A 15,004-nucleotide genomic window follows, 5' to 3' on the forward strand; every position below is an offset into this window, starting at 1 on the left:
AGTTATTTTATTAGTATTTTAAAGCAATTGTGTGCGTACAGTACTCAACATTGTTATTCTTGATATAATATGTTGTAATAATATAATATTGTACAGTACAATCTTTGTAAATGTATTTAATTTTTGCTGAGAGATATTTATATTCGTGTAGAGAAGAAGACAAATAGGCCTAAAGAAATAATATACCAAGGAAAAAGAAAGGACGAACAGAGAAATTACTTAGAAAAGAAGATATATATAGAATGAACCCTAAGTAATGTCATTATTTTCGAGGGCTTATTCTTTCAGATATTTCAAACAAAGAAGTATAATACAATTTTGCTTGTTTTGTTCTACCTTTTCGAGGAAAAATTTGTTTTGTGTGATATATTTCATAACGTGTTTTCGAAAAGCCACTGATTTAATTCTCAATTTTCTCAGTCAATTTAGGAGAGCAGTGTATTACGTTAAGTACTGAAAGACTTTCAGTTTTGTCCTTAAATGTGCAGAAATTCGATCGGAACAAAATGTAATATTTGAAAATTCCTTTGCATAAAGAAAAGTTACATTTGTTCCCATCAAATTTATGAGCATTCAAAGGAAAAAACTAAAATTATTTCAATCACTTATTATCATAATACATTGGTCTCTTAAATTGACTTAACATATTGGAGCTTAAATCAATGGCTTTCCCAACGCACGGTATGAAATATTTCAAATTAAACAATTTTATCTCGAAAAGATGCAAAAATGAGCAAAATTGTATTAAGCCTTTTAGTTTGAAACATCTCAAAAAATAACCTCCTGAAATTAATGACATTGCTTACGATTCACCTTATATATATATATATATGTATATATATATATATATATATATATATATATATATATATATATATATATAGACTATCGTTATGTACACAGTCCACACCTGTGGAGTAACGGTTAGCACGTCTGGCCGCGAAACCAGGTGGCCCGGGTTCGATTCCTGGTCGGGACAAGTTACCTGGTTGAGGTTTTTTCCGGGGTTTTCCCTCAACCCAATAAGAGCAAATGCTGGGTAACTTTCGGTGTTGGACCCCGGATTCATTTCACCGGAATTATCACCTTCATCTCATTCAGACGCTAAATAACCTAAGCTGTTGATAAAGCGTCGTAAAATAAAAAAAAATCAATCAAAATCGGGTTATGTGCACACACACACATAAACACGCACGCACGCACGCACACACACCTATCGTGTTGAACAGGAACCTCGGATGTCAAAATATTCAATTTTACAGTAGACCGAAAGAACATTTTAAAATCTTGATAACGAACAAATATCTGATTTAAATATCTTCTTGTATAGTTTGTATCCATACTTTGACCTAAAATGTGTTTGCAGAATATTCGGGATAGGCTTTTTTGATATGGATCAAATTAAATCTCATTTTATTAATTTTTTTACATGCGAGGTTGCTGTTGAACACCATCGATATATAGAATGAAAGTAGTATAACTGTGTAGATTTTAAGTGCTTATTCCTTGATAATTATAGCCTGATAATGATAATGATGATGATGATAATAATAATAATAATAATAATATCAATAATCTTCCGAGGGAAAAAAGATACATTGACAGACCTCGAAAGAGATGATAATGATGATCATCGTCGTCGTCGTCGTCATCGTCATCGTCATCGTCATCGTCATCGTCATCGTCATCGTCATCGTCATCGTCATCGTCATCGTCATCGTCATCGTCATCGTCATCATCATCATCATCATCATCCGTGGTGCTACAGCCCTTTAAGGGCTGACGGCAATCAGCTGGCTGCTGGTTTCACGTGCACATGCCGAACCAGATGTGGACGATCATCCAACCAGAATGGAGGTATTGTTTGGTCAGCATGATGAACCCACCCAGCCGTTATAACTGGCTATAGTAGCCCTATTTCGCTACCCATCGCAGCTCCCCAAGTGTATCACGATGCTGGGTGGGTACAGGTCCGAAATTACATGAGAAAAGTTCTTCCACCATAAGGACTCGAACCAGAGCGTATTCCGTAATGCGAGTCCTAGGCAGATGCCTTAGACCAGTGTTTCTCAAACTATGGTCCGCGGACCACCTGTGGTCCACGAGGTCTGCCCTTGTGGTCCTTCAAAAAGACAGAAGAAAAATAAAATTCGAACGAATTGCGTATCACACTATAGCTTAAAATTTCAGAGTTTGGGAATGACACATGGCAATCAAATTTCACTTTTTCTCCCAGTACAGACAGTTTATGAGATTTATTACCCTATCCGTCTATCGACTTCCCACTCTACTCTCAGCAACAAAAGAGGGATTTAAAGCACTGTATACGTGATGTTTCTCGACATCTTTTCCCTGCACATCTGGCCTGTATTCCAGCCAGGGACCACCCGAATTCATAACAGGGGACCAAAGTACCGAACCTTAATTCAATTTTAAAATATAAGTATACTGGTATTAAAATATGCTACGAAAATGATAAATTTGCTTTCGAAGGGAACAAGAGTAAGGTGGTCCGCGGAACTGTTCTGACTTTAAAAAGTGGTCCCCACTTCAAAAAAGTTTGAGAAACGCTGCCTTAGACCATGACGCCACGGTGCGAGACCTTCGATAGAGTACAACAAAAAATTCTAATACCATATTAGTTCCAAATGAACACTTTTCTCAGAAAAGAATAATTATCCCCTAAATGTTAACACTGTTTTACTCGGTAAGTACTATCTGTATAATTCTGATCTTTACTTTTATCATTAGAGAAACTGATAAGGAATGATTTATCCCGCTGCAATTTTCAAATGAAATGAACGGTTATGTTCCAAATTTATTAAAAAGAAAGATTAACATGTATTATTCTTTGCTGCTTTTATAATGGAAGTTTGGCAACACTACTGGAGTGACAAAGGGACAGAATTTTGCTGTTCAGAGTACCTAAAGGTCCATTCACAATGAAAATTAAACATAACCCTAACATAAACACAGAAGTTTGCATCCAGGTTACCAGGTTACGAGCTTTGCGAGTCTTATGGGGTACATACAAGATGCCTTTCTTGGAAATAATGAAACCACGTGTTTTGCAGGCTCCTATGATTTTCACGTACCTGTACTTGGCATCGGAAAGAGGTGTTATGTACCCCTCCCAAAAAGGCTCATTTTCTTGGGTATTGCTACTTTGATACACCGTGCATTCTGATTATAAAATCACTCACTACTGGTCTGCCACCTCTAGCCGCGATTCAGCTGTCGGTGTGATTTCTGACGCACATGACGTCATTCAAATTCGTTATCAAAGATCGGAAACAACCCTGTAGTAATATTTATATGAAATAATTTCCAGTTACTTTCAATACTAATTCAATCAGCCTCACTCATAGAACAATAACAGTTACAATGGTTTTTGTTGTCCAGATCCAACAAGATAGTATTCAGCTCATAGCGGTGGAAGTTCAGACGTCGCCTCATAATGTGGACGTGCTGCTCATTTTTATCGAGCACCTAGACATGTCGTGAAAAATGTGACAATATATTGCATGCTTGTAAGCACTATAACTTGTTAACGTTATAGTTCTTATGTGAAAAAATCCTTTACTTAAAAAAATTGTTTCCACAGACACTCATATTAGAAATAGGCTACCTACATCAGTATAATATCACCATAATTATATCGTCTATAATCACCTCGAAACAACAGTCACCCTTTTACAGCCTTGGTCAATTATAATGTTTTAACGAGAATATTACACTTTTACTACTCACACTATTTTTGACCAATTAACGGTACGAAAGGATGTATTTCAATCACTCATGGTTGTTTATCCTACAACTGTATCACTTCTGTAGTATTTGTTTATTTTTATCACTTCCCTAGCATTTGTTTGTTTTTATAACTTCCCTAGCATTTGTTTGATTGTTTACCAACATTTCAAAATGAAAATTCTTTATGGTACTATAAAACATGCTTTGCGATCGTCATTTGTTTACCTCATAGATAGTCAACTGAAAATGGCGGCTCTGTTCAAACGTTTTGATGAAGGTAACATTAGTGAAATAGAATTTTAGTAAGTCACTTGATACCTATTTCATTCTATTAGAATACTTTATTTCTTATGTCTTTAGCTAAATAACGATTTTTCAAATCACTGCACGTCCTAGTATTCGTCGCACCAATTCTGCAGTGCCTGGGAAAAGTGACATAAGTCAGTTTCCACAAACCTTTTTTGATAATTTATTGCCAACTTACCAAACATCTGCTCGCTTGGGAAAACAGACATAAGTATTTCTCCCATTACAATAATTCATACAGAAAAAAATCATATCGACATAAACCAGTGTAAGTTGTCAACAAATTATCAAAAAAGGTTTGTGGAAACTGACTTATGTCACTTTCCCCAGGCACTGCAGAATTATTGTTCTCATCCTTAAGCTCATTCGAGTCCGAGGTTGAACAAGTTTTATTATAATTCAAAAAGTAATGGACAATTAAAATTATTCAAATAAATGTAAGGCATAATATTGAAAATAATACGTATAAAATAAATTCTAGACTCAATAACGCAACAATTCCTTACATCGCCATAAAACGAATATTTGCAAAGTTTAAGAAGGGTTACCAGCTTATAGAAACGCGTATTTGCATGGAAATCCGCGCTCTAGTTATAATTAGACCTTGAATTTTTAGGCACTTAAAACTTACCTTTAGGCACCTCAAATAGACACTGAATTTATCGAAATAGGCACTAAAACATAGATTTAGGCACCTAAAAATGCATTAAAAGCAGTTAAAATACTAGTTGAAACAGAGCTTCCGGCCGTGAAAGCCTGCATGCTAAGTTAAAATACTATTTTATGCAGCTAAAATGTAATTTATATTCACATAAACTACAGTAATTATAAAAATCTAATTAATTAGCGAGTATTAAGCATTACAGTATGCAGCGACAAAAATATTTCTTATAATCTTTATATACTTTATTCTAATCGTGTAATAGTCAATAGTCAAATTCCACTCGAATTTTGATTTTCTCTAGATAAATCAAAGCCTCTACTGAGATTACTGTTGATAAAACCATCACTCCTGAAGTATGGCTTCATTTTTAAAAATACAGTCGAACATAAATATCTCGTCTTTGAAATATTGTGGTTAGAAACTTTTTTTTTTTAAATTATGAATACCGGTACGTAATTTTTAATGACTCCATCGGCCTCGTTGCTCTAAGACTGCTAATAGGCCTACATAAGTGTTCATATTACAATTAAATTAATTTACCAATGAATTTATAATTAACAAATTATTCATAATTGGCATTGCAATACATAACGTTTTTCTCTCATTTTCTAATGCGTAACTTTGCCTTTTCTTAGATAGAATCATTTTATAAGTGAGAAAAATTCTTCCCAATGATACCGAAGCCATAAATGCATATTTAAATCTAGCAATATTTGCCATGCTGATTTCTTTAGGGAGGACTACATCCTCCCTATTCATCACATTCCTACTGTCTACTCAAGTGCTGAACAAAAGTAGACACCTTGCGGAAATTTCTTCATTCCTACAATCAAATTATTACAGGATATTTGAAACATCCCCACCTCATGACATTAAAAACTTCCTCTTTCACTGCTACACGAAAATTAAAAAATATGTACGTACTTAACAAATAGAAATAAGCTATTTTAGGCTCAGGGACTCACAATACACTTCTCAAGAGTTCATTCTCTATTTGTAATATTCTTTTATCCTTAAAACTAAAGAAAAAAAGTATTTTTTAACAATTTCAAATTAGTGTAACTCTGAAAATATTGAAAATAAGTCCCATGTTTATATGACATTTTTTGATCAAAATGTCTTCGGGAACACGCTTCGTAAGTGACTCCTCGTGAAACACTCTGTATATGGCAATGAAAGATACAAAGAAATCGTGGCTAATAGCGTAATGAAACAGCGGAGAAGGATAGCTAGACACAGCTTAAAATACAGCTGTAGGAAGAAAGATAGTGATATATAACTTCAATTTCAATACTACAAAAGATAATAAGAAGCAGTTTAAAATATTTGGTGTAACAATTTTAACAAGATTGAAGATGAACGAACAGCAGAATTTACTAACAGCTTACTTTAATCTTGTAGGCAGAATAAGTTTGGAAGGATGGAATTAGAAATGTGGAGGCGCATTGAAGATGCCAAATATTTTATAGAATCCAATAAGTAATGGCGATGCTTCTACTGCTGCTGATGGTAGGCTAATTACGGCATGTTACTATAGTCATTAGAAATCATATAATGATTAAAATTCTACTCTGTACCAGGGATACACCGGCATGTAGAATATGTCAACCGGTCTCGGGAATGACACTGCAGTTGTGTTGGTTTGAATGTTTTATTTCTGTCTTGGTTTGCAATGGTGGATATATGTCTATGATAAAAGTAATTAATGAAGAGCAAGAAATAAAATATTGTCTTCATATGAAGCCACATTCCAAAATTAGTTCCACCTTACAACAGCATTTTCACTATGGTCCACTCCAGAGATCTGCGCCGGTCGGGTCTGATTCCGTGTGCTAAGCAGGGCTGTGACTAGCAAAGGAATGACGCAAGCGACATGAGAGTACAGACAAGCTTTCGACATCACGTATTGTTTGTTCATGTTGCACAAGAGTCTCGAATCAGTCGGGCCTAGGTGCAGACTCCACCATGACTCCACTCGATTAGAACTTGGCAGTTACACTTTTCAAGAATATTGTGGTCATGTCTAGCCACACTGAGATGCTGCCTTTTCAATTCAAAGGAAGACTTAAAACTAGAGAAACTTATACGATAGAAGAGTAATGGAACGGAGAAAAATTATCTCCGGCGCCGGGATTTGAACCCGGGTTTTCAGCTCTACGTGCTGATGCTTTATCCACTAAGCCACACCGGATACCCACCCCGGCGCCGGACATAATCGTCTCAGATTAAGTTACAACTCTTGGGTTCCCTCTAGTGGCCGCCCTCTGCACTACGTCATAGATGTCTATGAACGTAGGACTAAAGTCCACACATGTGCTTAGGTGCACTCGTTATGAGGACTAGTTGGCCGGGATCCGACGGAATAAGCGCCGTCTTAAATCACGAAGTGATTTACGCATATCATATATATTATTTTAATGTACCGAAGTACATATGGTATTTCCATGCAGATATTCTGCGTCATCATACTGTGAAAGAGTAATGGAACGTATCATCGTATGATGACGCAGAATATCTGCATGGAAATACCATATGTACTTCGGTACATTATATGGAGAAAATTAATTATTGTGATATTGAACAGGGAACTGAGAACACTTCATTCTTTTAACTTTTCGAAGTATGTTTTAGTCAATAGAAAGTGGCTATAATTTTATTATTTAATATATGTGCACTACACTCAGTATAAAATTTGTTACTCAAATATCAACTCAGATTTTAAGATATCTTAATTATTTATTTTATTGGGTTATTTTACGACGCTGTATCAACATCTCAAGTTATTTAGCGTCTGAATGATATGAAGGTGATAATGCCGGTGAAATGAGTCCGGGGTCCAGCGCCGAAAGTTACCCAGCATTTACTCGTATTGGGTTGAGGAAAAACCTCGGAAAAAACCTCAACCAGGTAACTTGCCCCGACCGGGATTCGAACCCGGGCCACCTGGTTTCGCAGCCAGACGCGCTGACCGTTGCTCCACAGGTATGGACTATCTTAATTAGTATTAACTTTTTTGTATTATACAGACGTGGACAAATTATTAACAAAATTGACGATTTTTATGATAATTCTGTTTACAAAATTTGATTTTTCAATTTAGACTACAGTTGACAATTTTGCATATTTCTATCATTGCAATAGACAGAAATATGGAAAAATGTCAACTGTAGTTTAAATTGAAGAATTAAATTTGGTAAAAATATATAATAAAAATCTTCAATTTTGTTAATAATTTGTAAATTAGCAAAAATGTCAACTACAGTCTAAATTGAAGAGTCAAATTTCGTAAAACTGTAAAATAAAAATCTTCAGTTCTGCTAATAAATTGGAAATATCCAAAATGTCAACTGTATTCCAAATTGAAGAATCGAATTTTGTAAAAAACCTTCAGTTTTGCTAATAATTTGTAAATATGCAAAAATATCAAATGTAGTCCAAATTGAAGAGTTAACTTTTCTAAAAATATACAATACAAATCTTCAATTTTGCTAATAATTTGGAAATACGCAAAAATGTCAACTGTAGTCTAAATTGAAGAATCGTATTTTGTAAAAAAAAAATATATATAATAAAAATCTTCAATTTTGCTAATAATTTGTCCACGTCTATACATGTTCATTAACCTCTTACAATTTCACTTTTTCTTTTGTTGGGATTTGCCTCAATTTCGTTTATAAATCCAACTTTGTCTTCTAGCAAGTAGCTTATCCTTTTACTGTCACACATGATTGCTAGGACAGATACTGAGTGACTTGCAAATGTTTTCAAATATTTGAAACATATCCTGTGAGAAAGAAGATAAGTTAGCATGTAAAAACAAAGCATACAGGCTTTATATTCGCCTGGGCTGTGTGCATTTGCTGTTCTATCCGTTAAGAGTCCTGTAACATTGAGATCACTGCTGTAGACCTACAGAGGAAGCGGTCTTCACTGTCACATGACTTAATGTTCCTCATATCCCGCAGCTGACCTTTAGGGTCGTGGGGAATAATAAAAATCTATTTAGAGCCATAAGAAAAATCATGTGAAGTTAAAATTAAACTTTAGTATACATCAAAGCGAACGAAAATATGTAAATATTCAAATTTGATTTTAAAAATTACAACACACAAAAACGAATTACATACAGTTCAACAACTGGATTACGTATAATCCTGGACTGTACTTCACATTTAATAATAGTTAATAATACATTTAAAATATTACAGTTGGTGGAAATATTATTAAATTAAATCAAAGATAATGCAGCATTGTGAGATAGTTTTTTAAGACTCGTATACTATCCGGTTATTTCATCACTATACAATTTTGGTAACCTAGGTTTAATTTGTAATTCAGTAAATACAAAAAAAATGTTCATACATATTCTTTGTTCTTAACTTACATAATAAATTGTCTAGCTTTCATTAATCGGGTAATCTTTTCGTACTTTGATTTTTATTGTAACTGCAATGATAAATTTAATATTAATTGAAGAGTCCATTGCAAGAATGATGGATGTCATTTGGAATACATTTTGCAGGAGTAGCAATTGAAAGTTTGAAATGCTTAGCGCTCAAAGCTTAACTGTGATTTTCCGATCATTACTGAACAATGACTATCAGTGTTAATGCCATATAACTATGTATGTACATTAGGTTGGCCCTTAGCTATAGGTAATTTTCCGAACGTTAAAATTGTGCTGCTCCCACCCCCTTATCTTGTTCCGTTCGACAAAAAAATTATCTGTGCAAATTTACAGCTCAATCGGACAATTGCTTGGCGACCCTCAAACGCTTTGAAGTTGGAACATAGTATACGCAACGATTAATTCCATACAAAAGCGGTATACTCTTACCTGTCTCGACCATTTCCTTTTTTCTTCTTAGAGAAATTTATTTGGACATTCTGGAGACCTCAGCAATTGTTTAAAAATATTCTGAACGAAATTTCCCAAAAGTTAATTCGAAAAATTCCTGAAAATCAAATGAAAAATTTAAGGAATATAAGATTTTTTTTAGTAATGCACACAACTTCTATAAGAGAAACACATTTTTATTTACAATAATACTTCCTATAGAATCAAAACAGTATGTATATGAACGAATATTGAACATTATTTTTTCCTAAGGGAGGATTTAGTAGCAGTTGGATATTTTTTTACAATCTCTGGTAACAATCTGTAAAACAAATTGTTTGTCAGTTCCATCTTTTGTGAGAATATTATTGTAATCCTGAATAGGTTTGACTTCTCTTTCTGCAACGTCCTTCACAACAACTATCTTCTAAATTTTTTTAAATTCCACTCCTGTAAACAGGATCATCTTCCAAGTTGAAGGGTTTTTGTTGAGGAAATCGGTGCTGATATAAAATCTCGTGAAGAAAATTTTAATACCAGGAGTTACAAAAGACAAAAACTCAATATTTGTAAAGGAAGAAAAATCATTGTGTTGCAGAATGTAGCTCTTCAGTTGATTTTTTTCTTCTTTTTCTTCTTCGCCTTCGTTTACTTCCAGTATAACTTGAACCATATTTGCTTTAACCTCTGTTGGAACATAGTTCAGTTTCAGGAACTGAGTACCAGAGATGATTAGAAAATTTATTTGCAGCAGCCTGATTTCTAGATCAATATCCTGATAATTTATCAGTTCACGCATGAATAGGAAATCATGATAAGGTGCTTTAATTGCTTCTGATGACAGAAACCAGGCTCGAACATAGCCTCACTCGAGCAAGAAAAATACATAATCTTCTTAAAAAGTTCTTCTCCTTATGAGATACCTGAAATTTATCTTGAAACAAGTATATGCTGAATGCAAAAATTGCTTTTGCCATTCACCTAGCATGACTTCTAGTTCCTAGTATATGAAATGATATCATCGTTAAAAATTCTTATCCTCTTCATTTTTCATCTGTCCCAAAGCTCTGAATGAACTCTGTCAAAGAGATCGTCCATAATTTCTACAAACATGTCTCTTTTTTCTTTTCCCTTGCCTGCAGTTCTACTCAAATATTTCTATAAACCTTTCCAATCATCATAGAGTTTGAATAACGTATGAACACAGTGGTCACTTTTTCTAGTACGGATTCGTGCTTTTTGCCAAAAAATTAAAAACTTCTTGAATCTCGAATGCTAGACTTTCCTTTGTTATAAGATTTAAAACTTGTACATTGTAGAAGAAAATGCTTAAAACTTGCCGGTTTGAAGGTAGTTTGGGTAGTTTGAGTTGAGATGTAGCCAACAAGAGAGACATAAAAGTATTGTCTTAACTTATTTGACGAACTATGTGAAGAGGTTGATGGCATTTTACAACTCTAGGAAAAAAGTCTTGAAAGTCACTTTACACGAGCAGTCAGCAGGTCAGCACAGACAGTTTTCAATCAATAACTGAAAAGTTATTCATCAACAAGATCATGTTTAGTTATAAAATAGATGAATAAAGCACATACAATAATAATAATAATAATAATAATAATAATGATAATAATAATATAGGTTTATCTAATAATATAAGAAAAATATTTTTCGGGCTAAAATTTCAAAACTTCATGATCGATGAGGGTCGCCTTGCAGTTGTCCGATTGAGCTGAAAATTTGCACAGATCGTTTTTTTTTTTGCTGATTGGAAAAAATAGAGGGGTGGAAGCTAAACTTTTAGAAAGTTTAAAAATAAGGGTCACCCTAATGTACATTCTATATGACTTAAGCTTGGTTCATTGACAATCTTGGTTCATTTTCGACAAGAAAGTGACATCCATCACTCTTGTAGTGGACTCTTCAATTGTAATTTTATTCTTCATATCGTAGATGTAATCCCCTGGTAGTGGGGCAGAGAAGACCTGACGGCCTTATCTCTACCAGGTTAAATAAATAAATAAATAAATAAATAAATAAATAAATAAATAAATAAATAAATAAATAAATACTACTGTTAAGTAAATTCCGAAAAGACAAAGTATATGATCATGTCTCGTGACCAGAATATTGTACGAAAAGGAACTATAAAAATTGGAGATTTATCCTTCGAAGAGGTGGAAACATTTAAATATCTTGAAGCAACAGTAACAAATATAAATGATACTCGGGAGAAAATTAAACGCAGAATAAATATGGGAAATGCCTGTTATTATTCGGTTGAGAAGCTTTTGTCATCTAGTCTGCTGTCAAAAAATCTGAAAGTTAGAATTTATAAAACAGTTATATAACCGGTTGTTCTGTATGGTTGTGAAACTTGGACTCTCACTTTGAGAGAGGAACAGAGATTAAGAGTGTTTGAGAATAAGGTTCTTAGGAAAATATTTGAGGCTAAGAGGGATGAAGTTACAGGAGAATGGAGAAAGTTACACATCGCAGAACTGCACGCATTGTATTCTTCACCTGACATAATTAGGAACATTAAATCCAGACGTATGAGATGGGCAGGGCATGTAGCACATATGGGCGAATCCAGAAATGCATATAGAGTGTTAGTTGGGACGCCGGAGGGAAACAGACCTTTGGGGAGGCCGAAATGTAGATGGGAGGATAATATTAAAATGGATTTGAGGGAGGTGGGATATGATGGTAGGGACTGGATTAATGTTGCTCAGGATAGGGACCGATGGCGGGCTTATGTCAGGGCGGCAACGAATCTCCGGCTCCTTCACAGCCATAAGTAAGTAAGTAAGTAATACTACTATCACTGCTCTCAGAACGCAGCACTACTTGAGAGAGGCTTGAAATAGAGATGGGTGATAGTCACGACAGTATCGATAGTACTATCGACTGTTGTTTCTACTATTGATAGTCTTATCGATAGTTATAATCAAAAATTATCGATATTATCGATAGACATCACAAAACGTTTTGTTAATTGGTTATAAACTAAATATACATATCTGAATTTATGTCTAAACGCGTACTGAACTATTAATTTTATAATATTTATATACTGAATTGAATCTGAATTATATAGGAATAACACACAATATTATAATCTGTTCTTAAAATCCCAACATTAGCCATCATTATGTATTTTTTTAAACATGTGGCCATTGCTCCAAGGATAGTCTATGTTTCCCATTAAAATAAGCGTTTCCACTTTCTTGGGTTGCAGACGGTTTCGTCTTTCATTGATTAAGTTTTCAGTTTTGGATAACAGTCTTTCCGAGGGAACTGAAGATCCCAGTGAATACATATACTATATACTTTCTTACCAAATTACTCAGTTATGGGTGAATAGTGTATGATAAAAGAAATGAATAAGTGGAAACAAAATGTTGGATTTGCTTAGTTAAATGTGAAAAAATAACGACTGCGTACCTGAAATATGCGTAGTAGTTAAATAGGAATTTAATGTAAAAACGCATTGGTAATAAGGTTGAGTTTATAAATTATAATTGAAGATAACTGTCGTTCATAATGTTGTAGATTAATGGAGGTCACGAAAACTGGTTCCAGCCAATCAGAAAGAGACAATCCAATGTATCAACTCTCATTATGAATGGACAGTATCCTTCCCGGGTCTACTCTCCCTCTATGTGAGATATTCTACCCACGACTGCAAAGTGAAAAATAGTATGAGTCGTTCGTTTACGATTCAAAAGAATACTTGGAATCGTAGACTGGGGTGAGTTTTGAACAAACCGTGAATAAATCGTTACAAACGATTTGTAATGTCTGATTGAATCGCAGAAAAAGAATAGTGTTGTACAGCTGTAGTCGCCAGAACTATCGATAGTATTGGAAACAATTCGACTATCGATAGTTTCAATAGTTAAGTCATAAATATCGATAATATTGATAGTACCATCGACTATCGCCCATCACTAGTTTGAAGTCGGGTGTCGGATAGAATTCGGACGCGTTCACGCAGGCGCATACCCGATCGAGTACGTAACCGGCTTAGTAAGCTCCTGATTCAGCTGGGTCGCCGCTACTCGACTAAACCCGGCTGATGTAGATCTCATAGTGTATCATATGTATCTATTATTACTTTAATATTGCAGAACTCGCGATTACGAATTAAACTACTAGGCCGCACAGGTCTATAGCTACTCTCGATATCAGAGTTGGCAATTTACTAGTAGACTAATTTATTTTGCATTGAAAACCATTTTTTATGCCGAGCTGACTTAAAAAATAATTTTCTTTCGTGTAGTAGTGATATAAAAATTACTTTAATTTTACATGGAATTTTAAACTTTAATTTTCTTATACAGAATGTTTCCGAGGTGGTGTTACAAACTTCCAGAGATGATGGGGAAGGGCACATGTATCAATTTGAGATAAGGAACCATGGTCCAGAAATGACAGTCGAAAGTTATAAGCAAAAATAGTTGTGTGGAAATGAAATAATTTTATTCCTCTGTACACCTTATTTATGTGTATTTATCTGTACACCTTACACATACTGTATTCATCTGACGTTGTCTACTTACAGTATTCCATTCAGTGCGCAATCTGAGGGGTAGGGACAGGAAACTACATTAAAACACTGCAGATGGCGTAATGTGTAATGGACATTGTCGGTCCTGATATGCACGTCTGTAAACGGCAGTGTAAAATAAATATGTTTTATTTAACGACGGTCGCAACTGCAGTGATTATATCAGCGTCGCCGGATGTGTCGGAATTTTGTCCCGCAGGAGTTCTTTTATACGCCAGTAAATCTACCGACATGAGCCTGTCGCATTTAAGCACACTTAAATGCCATCGACCTGGCCCGGGATCGAACCCGCAACCTTGGGCATAGAAGGCCAGCGCTATACCAACTCGCTAACCAAGTCGACGACAGCGGTGTATGTGTACAAGTTGCAAGTTGCAGTGTCCAGTCGATCAGTTCTAGTGAAATGGAGTACACGAGAGTGGAATATGGAGACCAGATTTTCGAATACGGATGAGCCAATGGGAACAGTAGACAAGCTCACAGATTGTATCGGGTACAAGTACCCACGTAGGAGACATCCGGCTCATACCATCTTTCCACGACTGTTACAAAGGTTAAGGGAAGGAGGGCACGTGGTGCCAAATTAAAATTCCATTTCCACACAACTACTTTTGCTTATAACTTTCGACTCAGTTATTTCCGGACTAGGGTTCCTGATCTCAAATTGATACATGTCCCCTTCTCCATCATCCCTGAAAGTTTGTAACACCAGCCCGGGAACACCCTGTGTATCTTAGCACCAAATGGTTACTTTCTAATAGAGATGGATAAAAAAAATAACACAACAGTTATTTTGGAACTGTTCCGGTCTCGGAACTGTTGCAAAAATGAACATTAGGTCGGAACCTTCTGTTCCGAAATAACACTGTTCCGACTC

Source organism: Periplaneta americana, chromosome 8 (assembly GCF_040183065.1).
Source record: "Periplaneta americana isolate PAMFEO1 chromosome 8, P.americana_PAMFEO1_priV1, whole genome shotgun sequence".
NCBI classification, from domain to species: Eukaryota; Metazoa; Arthropoda; class Insecta; order Blattodea; family Blattidae; genus Periplaneta; species Periplaneta americana.